The following is an 18200-nucleotide window of genomic DNA, read 5'->3' on the forward strand; positions in this document are numbered from 1 at the left end:
AGTCAGAAGGGCACCTAAGGGCCCTAGTCTCAGGGGTTCCTCCAGTCTGTCAGACCAGTAAATCTGATCTTTTTGTGAATTTGAATTTTGTTCTAGATTTTTCTCCTGCTCTGTCTGAGACCTTTATTATGATCCTGGTCAGGGTGATCAGTGGTAGTAGCTGAGCACCATCTAGTTCTTCTGGCCTCAGGGTGGTGGAGGCTGTGGGTCATGTAGACCATTAGTCCTTTGGACTAATTGCTTCCTTGTATCTCTGGTTTTCTTCATTCTCCTTTGCTCCAGATGATACCAATAGTTATAACTAGATGGCCATTTGCAAGTTTTTAAGACCCCAGATGGTACTTACCAGAGTAGGATGTAGAACATTTTCTTTATGTTGACTTAGATGCCCTCCAAGACCATGGTCCCTACCCCTCAACCCCAGCAACTCAGTCCTGTAAGGTGTTTGGTTGTACCTAGGAAGCTTCTATGACCATGCCCCTTGGGTGCTCTACTATACCTATGAATGTATATGCTACACACACAAATAGGCATGTAAAAATATCCACAACCAAACCTACATTTTACATAGGTGTACTCCTATACCCCCTTCTACCCCTATTCAGGATACATCTAGCTATGTATCTGCCTGTCGATTATTGTTCAGTTTTATTGCTGTTGCAGGGCTGTAGACATTAAAATATTTACTGTGGTTGCCTTTTTATTTGTTTTTCTGTTCCTCTCAGTGTCTTCCTTTGTCTTGGTCAAGTTGTGCTGACTTCTACTATATTTTGTATTGCCTTTCCCTCACCAAAGTAAACGCATGTTTACTACCTAGTTAGTGATCATCCCTCTGCCCTCCTCCCCTCTCTGGTAACCATCAATGATTATTTCTTTCTGTGTGTAAACCTTTTCTTGAGTTTTTATAATAGTGTTCTCATACAATATTTGCCCTTTTATGATTGACTTATTTCACTCAGCATAATGTCCTCAAGATTCATTCAAGTTGTGAGATGTTTCACAAAGTCATCATTGTTCTTTATCATTGCATAGTATTCCATTATGTGTATGTACCATAGTTTGTTAATCCATTCATCTGTTGATGGACACCTAGTTGTTTCCATCTTTTGCTATTATAATACTACAGTAAACATGGGTGTGAATATGTCTATTCATGTGACAGTTCTTATTTCTCTAGGATATATACCCAGGAGAGGGATCGTTGGGTCATATGGTATTTCTATTTCTAGCTTACTAAGGAAGCGCCAGATCATTTTCCACAGTGGTTGTATCATTCCTACCAGCAGTGTATGAAGAGTTCCCATCTCCCCGCAACCTCATCAGCATTGATTGCTTTTTTGATACGTGCCATTCTCAAAGGGGTGAGATGGTATCTCATTGTACTTTTGATTTGCATCTCTCTGATGGCTAATGATCTCGAGCATCTTTTCATGTATTTGTTGACCACCTGAATGTCTTTTTTAGTGAAGTGTCTGTTCGTGTCCTTCATCCATTTTGTGACTAAGCTGTTTGTCTTTTTGTTGTTGATGTGTTGAAGTTTTTTATATAGAGATTAAACCTTTATCAGACATGTCACTGACAAATCTCTTTTTTACTTTCCTGGTAAAGTCTTTTGATGAGTCTAAGTGTTTAAGGTGCTCCTTGGAAACTCTATGGGGCAGTTCTACTCTGTCCTATAGGGTCGCTATGAGTCAGAATCAACTCGACAGCATTGGGTTAGTACTGGTTAAGTGTTTAAGAAGTCTCAGTTATATAGTTTATTTTCTAGAGTTTCTATATTTTTAGTTATGCTTGATATTCTATTTAAGCAATAGGTTAGGGCCCCTAGTGTTGTGCCTATGTTTTCTTTCATGATCTTTATAGTTTTAGGTTTTACATTAAGATATGTGAGCCATTTTGAGTTTTTTGTGTGTGTATGTTTTAGGTGAAAGTTTATACCACAGATTAGTTTCTCATTCAAAAATTTACACACAAATTGTTTTGTGACATTGATTACAACCCCTGCAATGTGTTAGCACCTTTACCCTTTCCCTTTACCCTAGGTTCCCCGTATCCACTCATCCAGGTTTCCTGTCCATTCTTGCCTTCTCATCTTTGCTTTTGGGCAGATGTTGCTCATGTGGTCTCATATACTTGATTAAACTAAGAAGTATGTTCCTCCTGTGTTATTGCTTTATAGACCTCTCTAATCTTTGGCGGAAAGGTTGACCTCAGGAATGGCTTCAGTTCTGAGTTAGCAGGGTGTCCAGAGGCCATAGTCTTGGGGGATCCTTTAGTCTCTGTCAAACCAGTAAGTCTGGTCTTTTGAGAATTTGAATTTTGTTCTACATTTTTCTCCTGCTCTGTCTGGGACCCTCTATCGTGATCCCTGTCAGAGCGGTTGTTGTTTTTTGTGAATGGTGTGAGGAGTGGATCCTGTTTCATTTTTCTACAAATGGATATCCAGTTTTGCCAGCACCATTTGTTGAAGAGACTATCTCTTCCCCATTTAATGGACTTCAACATTTTGTTGAAAATCAGGTGTCAATAGGTGGATGGATTTACTTCTGGGTTTTCAGTTCTGGTCCGTTGGTCTATGTGTTTGTCATTGTACCAGTACCAGGCTGTTTTGACTACCATGGCTTTATAGTAGGTTCTGTAATCGGGAAGTGTGAGGCCTCCTACTTTTTCGTTCTTTTCCAATAATGCTTTACTTGTCCATAGGTTCTTTCCTTTCCATATAAAATTGGTGATCAGATTTCCATCTCATTAAAGAATGTTGTTGGAATTTGCATCAGAGTTGCATTCTATCTACAGAAAACTTAGGGTAGTATTGACATTTTCACAATGTTAAGTCTTCCTATCCATGAGCATAGTATATTTTTCCATTTATGAAGGTCTGTTTTGGTTTCTTGCAGTAGTGTTTTATACTTTTTCTTTTACACCCCTAGTTAGATTTATTCCTCAGTATTTTATTTTGGGGGTGGGGGTGAGCTAATGCAAATGGTATCGTTTTCCCCCTAGTTGGATTTATTCCTAAGTATTTTGTTTTGCGGGGTGAGAGGGGGTAATGCAAATGGTAGCGTTTTCCTGATTTCCTTTTTGGGGTCCTCCTTGCTACTGTATGTTGATTTTCGTATGTTGATCTTCTACCCTGCCACTTTGCTGAATTCTAATAGTTCCAGTAGCTTTCTGTGGATTCTCTGGAATTTTTTATGTATAGGATCATATCATCTGTAAATAAGGATAGTTTTACCTCTTTCTTACCAATTTGGATGTCCTTTAAATTTCCCTTTCTCATCTCATTGCTCTAGCTAGCACTTCCAGTACAATATTAAATAAGAATGATGATAAAGGGCATCCTTGTCTGGTTCCAGTTCTCAAGGGGAATGCTTTCAGTTTCTCTCCAATGAGAATAATGCTGGTTGTTGGTTTTGTATATATGCCCTTAATTATGCTGAGGAATTTTCTTTCCATTCCCTTAATTATGCTGAGGAATTTTCTTTCCATTCCTATTTTGCTGAGAGATTATTATCAGGAATAGATGTTGGACTTTATCAAATGCCTATTCTGTATCATTTGAGGTGGTCATGTGACTCTTTTCCTTTTATTTATGTGGTGGATTACATTGATTGATTTTCTAATGCTGAACCACCCTCCTGTCATGGATAGAATTGTGTACCCCCAAAAATGTGTGTCAACTTGCTTAGGTCATGATTCCCAGTATTATGTGGTTGTCCTCCATTTTGTGATTGTAATTTTATGTTAAAGAGGATTAGGGTGGGATTGTAACACCACCCTTACTCAGGTCACCTCTCTGATCCAAGGTAAAGGGAGTTTCCCTGAGGTGTGGCCTGCACCACCTTTTATCTCTCAAGACATAAAAGGAAAGGGAACCAAGCAGAGAGTTAGGGACCTCATACCACACACTGGGAGCAGAGCGCATCCTTTGGACTCCAGGTCTCTGCATGAAGCAGCTCCTAGTCTGGGGAAACAGTGATGAGAAGGCCAACCAAGAAAGAATGTCTTTCCCTGGAGCTGATGCCCTGAATTCGGACTTTCAGCCTACTTTACCATGAGGAAATAAATTTCTCTCTGTTACGGCCACCTACCTGTAGTATTTCTGTTATGGTAGCACTAGATGACTAAGACACTTCCATACCGAGAATGAATCTCACTTGGTCATAATGTAATTATTTTTTTTTTTTGATATGTTGCTGAATTTCATTGGCTAGAATTTTGTTGAGAATTTCTGCATCTACATTCATGAGGGATATTGGTCTGTAGTTTTCTTTTTTAGTGGTGTCTTTTTGCCTGGGTTTGGTATGCTAGCTTCATAGAATGAATTCAGTAGTGTTCCCTCCTTTTCTATGTTCTAGAATAATTTGAGTAGTATTTGTGTAAGCTCTCCTCTGAATACATGGTAGAATTCTCCAGTGAAGCGGTCTGAGCCAGGGCTTTTGTTATTGTTGGATTTTTTTTTTTTATGACTTCTTCAAGTTCTTCTTTCGTTGTGTTCGTTCAGATTTTCTACTTCAGTTTGTATTAATTTAGGTAGGTAGAGTGTTTCTGGAAATTTGTCCATTTCCTTTAGATTTTCAAATTTGTTGGAGTACAGTTTTTTTATAGTGTTCTGTTATGATCCTTTTTATTTCATTGTAATGTCACCCATCTCATTTCTTAATTTGGGTTATTTGCATTTTGTCCTTCTTTCCTTTTGTTAATTTGACCAATGGCTTCTTGATTTTACTGATCCTTTCAAAGAACCAACTTCTAGTCTTGTTGATTCTTTTGTTTTTCTGTTTTCTGATTCATTTATTTCCACTCTAATTATTTCCTTTCTTTTGGAGGCTGTGGGTTTCTTTTGCTGCTCTTTTTCTATTTGTTCGAGTTGTAGTATTTAGATATTGATTTTGGCCCTTTCTTCTTTTTGATGTGTCCATTTATTGCTCTAAATTAACCACTAAGCATTGCTTTTGCTGTGTCCCAAAGGTTTTGGTATGTTGTGTTTTCATTCTCATTTGATTCTAGCAATTTTTTAAATTTCATCTTTGATTTCTTCTGTTACCCAGTGTTTTTTAAGCAATGTATTATTCAGTTTCCAAGTATTTGCTTTGTTCCTTGTTCTTCCTGTTATTCATTTCTAATTTTATAGTGTTGTGATCAGAGAACATGCTTTGTGTTATTCTGAAAAAAAAAATTTTTTTTTTTTTTTGTATTTATTGAGGCTTGCTTTATGGCCTAAGATGTGGTATATTCTACAGAATGATCCATGTGGGTTGGAAAAGAATGTGTACTTTGCTGCTGTTGGGTGAAGTGTTCCATGTATGTCAAATATGTCAAGTTGGCTGACTGTTATTTCAGTATTCTGCATCTTTGTTGAATTTCTTTTAGTTTTTCTGTATTCCATCAAAAGTTGTGTGTTAATCACGATATAGGAGTGGTCAGCACAACTGGACTAAACCAAAAGCAAAGAATTTTCCTGAATACAACCAAATACTTCAAAGGCCAGAGTAGCAGGGATGGGGGCCTGGGGCGATGGTTGCAGGGGACATCTAGGTTAACTGGCATAAGAAAATGTATTAAAAAAACGTTCTGCATCCCAATATGGTGAGTGGTGTCTGGGGTATTCAACGCTAGCAGGCGGCCATCTAAGATCCACCAATTGGTCTCAACTCACCTGGAGCAAAGGAGAATGAAGAACGCCAAAGACATAAGGTAAAAAAGGCCCCAAGAGACCGAAAGGGCCACATAAACCAGAGACTACATCAGACTGAGACCAGAAGAACTAGATGGTGCCCAGCTACCACAGATGACTGCCCTGACAGGGAACAAAACAATGAATCCCTGATGGAGCAGGAGAACAGTGGGATGCAGACCTCAAATTCTCATAAAAAGACCAGACTTAATGGTCTGAATGAGACTGGTGGGACCCTGGAGGTCATGGTCTCCAGACCCTCTATTAGCCCAAGACTGGAACTGTTCCCGAAGACAACTCTTCAGACAGGAATTGGACTGGACTATAAAACAGAAAATGATACTGGTGAGGAGTGAGCTTCTTAGCTCAAGTAGACACATGAGACTACGTGTGCAGCTCCTATTTGGAGGCAAGATGAGAAGCCAGAGGGGGACAGGAGCTGGTTGGATGGACACAGGGAATACAGGGTGGAGAGGAAGAGTGTGCTATCTTAATAGGGGGAGAGCAGCTAGGCGAACATAGCAAGGTGTGTATAAGTTTTTGTAAGAGAGACTGACTTGATTTGTAAACTTTCACTTAAAGCACAAAAAAAAAAAAATCCCCCTCCCCCCAAAAAGTTGTGTGTTAAGTCTATTATTATGGATCTATTTCTCTTTCCAATGCTGTTAGTTTGTTTTACATATTTTGCAGCCCTGTCATTGGGTGCATATATTTTTATTATGGTTATGTCCTCTTGGTGGGTTGACCCTTTACTTATGATTGCCCTTCCTTGTCTTATATTGTAGATTTTGCCTTAAAGCCTATTTTATCTGAGATTAATATTGCCACTCCTGCTCTTTTTTTGGTTACTGTTTTCTTGATATATATTTTTATCCATCCTTTGATTTTTAGTTTATATCTTTGTGTGTAAGGTGTGTCTCTTGTATACAGCACATTGATGGATCATGTTTTTTATCCTTTCTGCAACTCCTCCTCTCTTTACCATTTACATTCAGCGTGATTATTCTAGGTATGAATTCACTGCTGTCATTTTAATATACTCTGTGTGTGTGTGCGTGTGTTGTTTACAGTTCCTTAAGTCCGCATAATTTTCTGTGCTGAGTTCTTTTTTTTGGTGATTTTCTTTTCATTTCATTCGCTGCTGTTAATTTTGTGTTTACTGAAACTATGATTTTCTTCCTTTTTTGTTTTGATGAGGTTTGTTAGTTTTCTTTGTAGTTATCCTAAAGTTCACCTTTATCTTCCTAAAAAAAAAACCATTGCCATACAGTTGATTCCTACTTATAGAGACCCTATAGGACAGAACAGAACTGCCCCATAGGGTTTCCAAAGTTTAAATATTTTTTTTATTTCTTGATATCGCCTTGATCCTCTCTATACGGAAATTCCATAATTACATCATTTATCACCCCTTTTTGTTTTAAGTTGTCATTTACAGATTGAGGTCTCAGTTCCCTGTTTTCAGTGTAGCTTTATTTTATTTTTGAGGATTCTTTATCTGGGTTGTTACCTGGCTGATGCTGTCAGGTGTCTTAATCTTAGGCTGTTGTATTATGTTTTTAGTTCTCTGTCCAAAGGATCTCTTTAATATTTCTTATAAAATTGGTCCAGTTTTTACAAATTCCCTTAGTTTCCGTTTATCTGGAGATGTACTTATTTTGCCGTTGTATTTGAGAGACAATTTTGCTGGATGTATAATTCATGGTTGGCATTTTTTTTTCCTTGAGGTTTTATATATGTCATCCCATTGCCTTCTTGCCTACATGGTTTCTGTCAAGAAATCAGGGCTTAGTCTTATTGGTTTCCCTTTGTAGGTGGTCTTTTGTTTTTCCTGAGCTGCTCTCAGGAATCTCTTGGGTTTGAGAAAGTTTGATTATGATACACGTCTTGGTGATTTTCTTTTGAGATCTATTCTGTGTGGGGTTCACTGTGCTTCTTGGAAGGGAATCTTCTCACCTTTCAAGATATTAGGGACATTTTCTGCCAGCAAATCTTCAAAAACTCTATCCTTATTGTCTGTCCTGTTCTTGAAATTCAATCACATGTAAATTATTCCCCTCGATAGTATCCCACATCTGTTCTCTTTTCTGATTGTTGCTCAAACTAATTAGCATTAAGGGATTTGTCCTCTATTTCACTGATTCTATCTTCCATTGATGCTATTCTTCTACTATGTCCTTCTATTAAGTTGTCTATTTCTGAAATGTTACAGTTAATCTTCTGGATTTCTAGTTGCTGTTCTGATATCATTTCTAATTGTCTATTCATTTTGTTGTTTTGTTCTTGTATTATTTTCCTGAATCCTTCTAGTGTTTTGTCTGTGTTTTCATTGATTTTGTCTGTGCTTTCCTTGATCTCTTGATGGACCCTATATATAAGTCTTTTGAATTCTTTATCAGGTAGTTCCATTACTGTTTCTTCCTCAGGGAGGTTTTCTGATTCTTTATTTTGGTCACTTGCTGGAGACATCCTGTCTTGCTTCTTTAGGTGATTTGATATTGTCTGTCGTCTGAGACATTAAGGCATTATTATATTAATTTATTAACTGTATGTTTGTTTGCTGCATCCTGATTTTTTGTTTTGTTTTGATGGATCCAGGCACGCAGGACAGGCATGTTACTCTGGTTGCTAGTCTGGCTGCACCACAGCACTCGGCACCTATCTCTGGGTGGGTGGGGTAATGACTGGATGTGTGAGTGCAGGTCTGTGTTTGCTAATCTTCTTGGGCAGCTGAGGGCTGGTTGGGCGGGTGTTGGCCACCATCTGTTGTCAGTCCAGTGGCGTAGGAGCAGGAACTGGCACTCACTGAGTGGTAGGCTGGCAGGTGTGGCTGGCTAGTGGGGCACAGTCACTGCCTCCCACCAGATGGGAGGGCACGTTGCAGGTGGGTACACGCACAGTTGTGCTGCCATCGCTTCTCACCAGGTTGGGGATGAGGGGTGAGTGGTGGACCAGCATGACAACGGCCACAATGCTGCTGCCTCTTGCCAGGCCAGGTAGGGTGTGGGCAGCTGCACATGCAGCCTCCGCCCCTTATCAGGTAGGGGACAAGCGGTGGGTGGGCACACGCGCAGTTATACCACCACCACCTCTTGCTGGGCAGGGGAAGGGGAGAGGGAGCGGCATGTGGAAGCATGTGCAATCATGCTGCCACTGCCTCTTGTAAGGTAAGGGGATAGGGGAGGGAGCAGTGGGCAGGTGCATGTGGTTAGGCAGTGGCAAGCAGGAGAGTGTGCCTCTCACTGAGCGTGGAAAAGGGTCCAGGCCAGGCCAGGCTGGGTGCAGTGTGGGCTACAGGTGAGTACATGCACTTCTTTGCCTCTTGCCGGGGGAAGGAGGCCAAGCTGTGGGTGTATATATGCACAATTGCACTCCACTGCCCCTCACCAGACAGTGGGAGGGGAGAGAGAATGGTGGGCAAGTGCCAGGCATGGCACAGCATGGCACAGGCAGGCAGACGTGCATGTGTCACTGCTGCTCACCATGCCCAGGGGGGTATAGGTGGACACATACATATGAGCATGCCTACTTATACTCGTCAGGTGGTCAGGAAGGAGTGGTGGACAGGGCTGGGTGGGAGGGGAGGGGATGGGCTCATAATATGCTCTCCAGTTCAGAAGGGTGGCCAGGTATGAGACCCTCTGCCGAGTCCAATCAGGAGGGTGGGGGGAGTGGGAGTGCACCCCTCCAGCGGAGCATTTCTTTTTCACTATAGCCAGCAATTGGGATCTGCCCCCAACCTAGTGCAAATAAGGGGGGGTTAGGTGGGAGACCTCCAACCAATACTCCGCAGATCCATCTCTTTGTGCGTGCCACTCACCCAGGAGGTTGGGGACCACCGCTTGTGAGTATATCTGGCTCCAGGCCCTGGCTCCCTCTCTCCTCTGTGGATGGCAGGATCCTGTAATTCTCACTCTTCCTTCTGTGTTTTCCTTCCTTAGATCCAGATCATGATCCACTCACCTTGCTTCTCTTCAGGTATGTCTATACGGTTTCTCTGTCTCTTATGGGAATGCCATGGAGTTGCCTCCCTGTGTTCCCCTGGCTTAAGACAAGGCCAGTCACTGCTAGCTTTGTCTTAAGATGGCCACGCTGGGCCAGGACAGCAGCAGAGCCCTTCTGTCCTGCATTACTCCTCGTTCCCTGCATTCATTCAGTCTTTCCTGTCATGTTCGATTTGATTCTTTATCCTTCTTTTCTCTTGTTCAGGGTCCCAGGATTGTTATTTGTATCTGTTTCACTTGGCCTTTCGAGTCTTTGCTATAGAGGGACAATATAGTGCATCTGACTAAGCCACCATCTTGGCTCCTCCCCTCAGTACCCCGTCTTTCTAAAGTAAATTTTGCTTCATTATGTCCTAATGATTCAAAAATGTGATTTCTAGTCATACTATCTCCACAGAAATTATTTGCATATCCCAACATTTATTCCCCTTATCCCTTCTCTTCAATAAAAAAAACATTAAATTTATTCACTGTGGCGATGCACTCAGCTAAAATGACTGTATTTCCCAACCCCTCTATACTAGATGTGGCCATATGACTAAGTTCTGACCAAAGAGATATAGGCAGAAGTGTATCACTCTCAGGATGCATCCTAAAAAGGATGAGGGTGCATACTTCTTTGTGCTTTCTGGCCTTTCTACTCTTGGTTTGGAAAACAGATGTCACGGCTGGAGCTCAGATCACTATGTTGAACCATGAAGACAAAAGCTATAAGGGTCGTGAAGCAATGAACTGGAAGGAGGTAAGGTCCTGAATGATTACATGGAGTCACCATAGTAGTATTGGATTGCCACATCTAGACTTATGTGATAATGAAACAAACTTCTATCTTCTTTAACTCACAATTGTTTTGGATGTTTTTATTATTTACATTCAAACCTAATACTAATGGATTCATGAACATAATCCACACAGATACCTCAGTTGGCTAGAAGGGGTGTGTGCATATGTGTAGGTGTAATCAGAAGAGGATTTCAGGTACATTTCCTATTTAGACCAGATCAATGAAATTTCAACAAACATTTATTGACTATCATGTGTAAAGCATTTTGCTAGATATTTCAGTGGTTCATACACAAAGCTTATATTTATGAAAGTCAGGGAGGCTTTAAAAGTAGAAAAAAAAATTGTTTTCCCCTGAAGTACAAGATTATCTTCTTTAACATAAAAGGTATTTTTTCCATAAATTTTCCTTATGAAGTGAATTTCGACCAAACAAATACTATTTTATTTTTTTAAAAGTCACATCTGTGTTTGCCTGTGGAGAAAGACCCTTGATTTTAGAACATATACTTAAGAACTTAGAAAACTTACCAAAATCTTGTATGTGGCGGAAAAAAAAAAAACCTTCAAAGATCTAATAAGAATATCACAATATTAAAAGCAATATATATTGTACTTAAAAATCTCAAAAGCAAAATGCTGAAAGTCTGGCAAAATGATAATCAACCTTACATACCGTCTAACCTCCGTAATCTCTTGGTAAATATTTTTGCACAGCAAGACTTCCTCAGATGATTTATCAAAATATTGATTACTAAGAGGAGACAGGAACAATTACCACTAAGGAAGTTGTTTTCTGTTTAAAATGAGGATTTCTTAGAAAATGTTATTTAACAAGCAAATGACAAAAATAAGCAGCAAATCTGTGTTGTCCTCAAATTAATAAAACAAAGATCAGACAGTACCTAACTTAAAATTTTTACACTGTAAATAGTGATAATGATTATTACAGTGGGCATATAAACCTTGTTATTGTTCTTAGGTGCCATTGAGTTGGTTCCGACTCATAGCGACCCTATAGGACAGAGTAGAACTGCTCATAGGGTTTCCAAGGAGCAGCTGGTGAATTCGAACTACTAATCTTCTTGGTTAGCAGCTGAGCTCTTAATCACTACGCCATCAGGGCTCCAAAAACCCAAATCAAACGCACTGCCGTCGAGTTGATTCCAACTCAGCTCCATAAAAACCTTAATTTCTTCAATTTCTCTGGCACTTTCATTCATACAACAGTTCTTTTAATGATTACTAGTTCTTAAACCCTTTTTACAAATAGGCTTTGTTTGGTGCTTTAAAATCATTTGTCCTAAAATTAAGAAATGCCTCCTTAACATTTTGACAAATTTTAAGATAAAATCACTTGGAAAGAGATAATAGTTGTCAATGTTAATATTATGTGTCAACTTGGCTAGGCCATGATTCTCAGTGGCTTGGCAGACATTCTGTAATCATCCTCCATATTGTGATCTGATGTAAACAGCCAATCAGTTGGAAGGGGCGTTTCTCCTTGGGGGTATGGCCTGCATCCAATATATGGATGTTCTGGCAAAGCTCGCTTTCTCTCTCTCCGGCACTCGTCTCATGATCTGACTTCTGGCTCTTGGAGAAGCCTACAGCCAGCCCCTGGCCTGCAGATTTTGGATTCACCAGCTTCCACAACCCCTTGAGCCACCATCCAGCTGCCTGACTAGCAGATTTTGGGCTTGTCAGCCCCTGAAACCACGTGAATCAGGAGAAGTATTTGTCTGCTGCTGACCCACAGATTTGAGACATGCCAGCCCCCACAACTGTGTGAGCCATTCCTTGAAGTAAATCTCTCTGCATATATTTATATACACGCTTCTCTCATTTTGCTCCTCTAGAGAACCCACCTAAAACAAGCATTTATTTCAAAACTGTATTTTGTTTACAGGAATAATAAAACTTTGTTTGCTTTTGTTTTTTATAGAAAGTCTATGTTTTAGAAACCTTATGAAGGCAGATTATGGATTATTTATAAACAACACATTTTAATGGATATATTTATAAACAACACATTTCAATATACATAACACTTAACATCAATTAAAAAATATGATTAGCATCAAATGTTCTTTTCTCTGAACTTCTGTCAGTAAATTTGCACTTGTGGGGTTTCCAGGGTTTTTTCTAGGTTCTAATCAACTCATTCCAATACTTAAAAGCCTTCTGATAGTTCACCACAGTCCAAACTACTTAGCGTGATCTGTACCTGCATACCTATCTAGCCTCCTCTCTTAACACTGTCCCTTGGCCAACCCCATTCTCTTTCAATTCACTCTGCCACACTCATATACATACACTTTTCCCTCCTATAACTCCAAACTACTTAGAGTGCCCCAATAGGGCATAATTTCTCAATCCTAGTGCCTTTACACATAGTTACAATGTGCCCAACCCCTGACACTATCTCTCTTGTCCTAGATAATTCTTACTGGTCCCTCAGGACTCACTGAGCTTAGGTATGACCTCCTCTAGGAGGCCTGCACCGGGGCCCATCTGTCTGAACAGGCACCAGTTCTGTGTGTTCTCATCACAATCTTAGTTCACTCTATTATAATGTCCCAATACGCTGCCTCTCTCACCAGTGCTCTGACAGAGTCCATGCAATGTCTCGTGCATCTGGATACTCTCAGCACCTCGACACTGTCATAACCAGCACATAACAGATCCTCAATAAACGTCCCTTAACTTATCCTATAGGGTCGCTATGAGTCGGAATCGACTCGACGGCACTGGGTCTGGGTTTTTTTTTAACTTGATGCATCAGAGTGAATGAATTGTGATTTCTAAAATCAACTTCTGATTATTGATGAATATCCTCGTAACAGTCCAGTTCCTGAGAACACGCTAAGCTTAAAAAAAAAAAAAAAAAAAATTTTAAGCTTACAACATGTTTAATAAGCCTATACGTAATCGACTTGACGGCAGTGGGTTTTTTATCCTAGGAAACCCTGGTGGCGTAGTGGTTAAGTGCTACGGCTGCTAACCAAGAGGTCGGGAGTTCAAAATCCACCAGGCGCTCCCTGGAAACTCTATGGGGCAGTTCTACTCTGTCGCATAGGGTTCTATGAGCCAGAATAGACTCGATGGCAGTGGGTTGTATGTATGTTATGAATATCTATCTCAAAGCTCATTTTTAAATATATTGTTTGATATTTGGATTAAATTTTTACCTTGGAAACAACTACAATGTAGTTCCCATATTTATCTTACAAATATCTTAACTATAACACCAATAGTACTATTGCTAGGCAGTTAGTAAACATTTATAGAGCATCTATTATGTGCTGGGCACTGGGCTAGGTACTGATAATACAAGATGTAATGGACATCTGTTTTTTTTGCTTCTGGTAAATCCTCACTCACTCTCTGTCAAAGGCTTCATGGGTAGCCTCAAATTCCCCCACCCACAGCTTCCAGGAAAAAAAAAAGCATGTGTCAAATGCCTGAGCCAGTAAGACTTGCCAGAGTGGTTAAGGGTAGGTAAAAAACCCATTGTCATCAATAGATTCCAACTCATAGTGACCCCATAGGGTTTCCAAGGAACAGCTGGTGGATTTTAACTGCCAACCTTTTGGTTAGCAGTTGTAACTCTTAACCACTGTGCCATCAGGACTCCTAAGGATAGGTATACAATACAAAATAAATCAATTAGACATAGTAAGAGGGAACCCCTCCCTGGCTTTTCCTTGGAAAACTAGGAAGAGTTGCTGGTTCTTTCTTATGGGTTTAAGCCTGGAAGAATATAAGTTCAGAAGCTACTACAGCCATCCTGATACAATAAGGGCAGGGTATATATAAAAATGACCCATGATGACCCCATGTGTGTCAGACTAGAACTCTGTTCCAGAGGGTTTTCAAGGTTGTGACCTTTTGGAAATGGATCGCCAGGCTTTTTTACAGAGGTGCCTCTGGGTGGGTTTGAACTGTCAACCCTTCAGTTAGCAGTCAAGCACTTAACCATTTGCACTACCCTGGGGCACATGGGGTTGACATAAGTCAGAACTGACTTGACAGTAAATGGTTTAGTTTTTTGTCCTCTTTTTGTATGTAAAAATGTACCCAGTTCAGAAGGAACAAAACTGAGATATATAGAGAAAGAAAACAGGTTCCTGGTCACATGATTTGTGTCCCTTCAAGCCATACCCCAAATTATGCCTACGCTTGGATTCAGTCATTACTGTATTTTTACACAAATAATGCACGTCTTCTGCATTTGTTTGTTAACTGTGCCCTCCACTCCCTGGCAAGGTATTTTCATAAACGCGCTATGCCAATTTTTTTTTACATGTTATTGTAAAAAAAATTAAATAGTATTCTTACGAAAATACCTTTGGGTGGGGGAGGGTGCAATCAGCAAATGAATGTAGAAGGTGCACATTATTTGCATAAAAATACAGTACATTAGTCAGTATTTGCAACTTTTAGGTAAACCAATTTGGGCTAAGGTTTCCGTCACTTGTTACTTGCAAATAACCATTCTAATAGGTATGCAAGTGACACAACCCTTAAATAACATTTGTTTTTTTGAGGAAACATATTTCAAATTCCAACTTGGCAAGCAGAGCAACATGAATGCAAAAGCCCTATGAATGACATATGCCTGAGTAAAAGAGTAAAAAAAAAGTACCTATAACTAATTCACTACACATCTGTAAGATAAAAGCATTTCTTTTGATCAAATAGTCTTCAAGTGTCCTAAACTGAGGTAAAAAGCATAGAAGTCCCCAATTTGGGGGAACAAGGACTTCATTATAGGGCTTCCCACCTATCTATTCCTATATATGGATACTAAATACAGTGAAATCTGTGAAAGCCAGAACTTGATGGGACTGTCTTGTTTTTCTGAGTCTTCCAAGTTTTTCGCCTTTTACAGGGTGTAGTCTTACCACTTTTCTTTTGCTCGTTTCAGTGGAAAATATTTGAGATTCCTTCTCTGACAGGTTCTACCTTATATAGTTTCTGGCTCTTGCAGGTTTCACTGTACAACAAATATGTAGAAAGCTGTATCTCCAATGTCTTTTAAAGAGCATATAATGTTTTCAGTTGTACACAGTGATGATTAAGGTTATGTGTCAACTGGACTAAGCTATGATTCTCAGTGGCTCAGCAGATACGATGTAGTTACTGACTCTCAATCCTGCATCTGAGCTTTCATCCTTTGACCTCTGGGTCTTACGACGTGAGCCAGCAGCCTACCATCTGACCTGCTGATTTTGGATCTGTCAACCCCTGCAACCACAATGAGTCAGAGGAAGCCTCCAGCATGACGCCTGATCCACAGATTTGGGACTTGCCAGCTTCCACAACTGCCTGAACCATTTCTTTGAAATAAATTTCTCTGTGTGTGTGTGTATATACACACACACACAACACACGTTTCACTGGTTTTGCTCCTCTAGGGAGCCCAGCCTAAAACATACAGTCTTATCAATTCTCACAAATCTCAAGATCTGAAAATAAAAACAGTTAAAATACAAATTTCAATTATAGGCAATTAAAGAAAAACAGTTTAAATGATCAAAAATATATAAAAGGATGCTAAGCCTCACCAATAATGACAGCAATCCACACTGATCAGTTTTACCTATCAGACTGGCAAAGATGTAATAAGATGAACACTATCTAGGGCCAACAGTGTTTAACATGTAGTTTGTAGTATAAATTGATATAACCCTTCTGATCATTAAACCTAGCTATTCCATCTCTGGGAATTATACTAATATGTGGACATGTAAAAATTTAAGTATAAGACTACATACACGTATGAGAATAAAAAAAACTAAATCGAATCCATTGCCGTTAAGTCAAGTTCAACTCACAGCGACCCTACAGAATAGAACTACCCCACAGGGTTTCCAAGGAGCACCTGGTAGATTCGAACTGCTGACCTTTGATTAGCAGCCGAACTCTTGTATAACGAAGGACACGCTAAAAATGATACCCATTGCCATGGAGTCAATTTTGACTCACAGCTACCCTACAGAACAGAGTAGAACTTCCCGATTGGGTTTCCAAGGAGCAACTGGTGGATTCAAACTACCTTTTGGTTGGCAGGTGAGCTCGTAACCACTGTGCCACCAGGGCCTGACTAAAAATGATAATGCTCTATATTTACCAACATGAAATGATATTGATACTGTTGGGTAAAAAGGCAAGTTACAAAATTATCCTGTTAAGTAACAATCCAAGTTTTGTAAAGTGTATGTGTACGTGTATATTAAAAAAAAAAAAACAAACACACACACACACACACACAGCAAACGTTAACAGAGGTTATCTCTTAGTGGTGAAATTGGGAGTAATTCTTCTTCCTTTAAACTTTTTTGGATTATTTGATTTTTTTTTTTTTTTTTACAATGAGAATGAACTACTTCTATAATCAGTAAAAAAGGAAACAAACAAAAACTATTTTTATCTTGGAATAAAAGAATTCATTACTTCTCTTGGTTGTGACCCTGAGGTAACAAAAGGAAAGTAATTGTCAAGGCTAGACAAGAAAGGTTTAGATACATTCTCAAAACATGCTGATTGGGCTGTGAGCACATACCCTCTCTCTCCCTCTCTCTCTCTCACACACACACCAGTAAACAGCTGTGACTCACTATATTCCACCAACTCAACAACAGTTAAAACAAATAAAACTCAGTAAGAATTAAATGACATTGCAGTAATCTTTTAGAGATCAACAAGTAACTAGCATATGGGCAAAATTGTAATGAGTTAACCACCTATTGGCATATTTATAAAATACAAAGGATGTAAATCTATTTATTCCATTTTTCCTAATTTAACGCCTTCCTGTTAATGGAAAAATACATGTATTTAAATAGCTAAGAATTGATCAGTACAAACACATGTGCTCCACCAAATGACAGGCTTAAACAGCAAAGACAGAATTTGTTTTACATAAACTTTCTTTGAGAATGTTTATGGGTAGTTCATTACTATAAAATGCTAACAATGTTCATTGCTGACATTTACTAATAATTAAGAAGGGGAAAATCTCTGACATTTTCATGGAAAAGTTGATGAAGAAATGAGAAGCAACATAAGCATTTGTAATTTGTATCTAATTAACTATATTTTTAAAAAACCTTTTGCAAAAATACCATTATGTTGTCATTCATAAAGATCCCCAAGATTAAACTAAAAATATTTTCTCTAAATTTGCCCACCATTCTGAGCCCCTCTTTGCTTTATTAATAGTTAACTCTCCTCAAAAACTTATGCTTCTCATCATTAGTGCCTTTATAAAGTTTCAAACCCTATCCTGAAAAATGCTGTGGGTATAATTTCTGCTATGTTGTTGTTGTTATGTGCTGTTGATTCGATTCCAACTCAGAGCAACCCTATAGCACAGAGTAGAACTGTCCCATACGATTTCCTAGCCTGTAATCTTTCTCTCCTGTGGAGTGGTGGTGGGTTCAAACTGCTGACCTTTCAGTTGGTAGCTGAATGCTTAACCATTGCAGCACCAGGGCTCCTTAGGCACCTCTAAAGGAAGAACTAAGTTTTACAATTTTATACTAGGCCAGAAAATGTGTTACTCATAAGACCTCAGTGGTAAATGCACTTCAGTTGCTTGATTCCTCAAACATTTTCCTCTTCCACATCTCCCAGCTGTGTTTCTCTGCAAATCTTTTTTGATTAAGGCATTAAGCCATAGTATTCAACAAACATTAGCTATTATTATTTTCTTTTTTTTAAGGCTGCCA

General features: G+C 39.3%; 1 protein-coding gene across 4 annotated transcripts in view; it reads right to left on the bottom strand.

The window, feature by feature from the left end:
• The window catches only part of TRDMT1 (tRNA aspartic acid methyltransferase 1), a 71073-nt gene that overhangs the window by 40167 nt on the left and 12706 nt on the right, over positions 1–18200 (bottom strand). The window lies entirely within an intron of this gene.

The sequence above is a fragment of the Loxodonta africana genome, chromosome 4 (genome assembly GCF_030014295.1).
Source record: "Loxodonta africana isolate mLoxAfr1 chromosome 4, mLoxAfr1.hap2, whole genome shotgun sequence".
Lineage (NCBI taxonomy): Eukaryota > Metazoa > Chordata > Mammalia > Proboscidea > Elephantidae > Loxodonta > Loxodonta africana.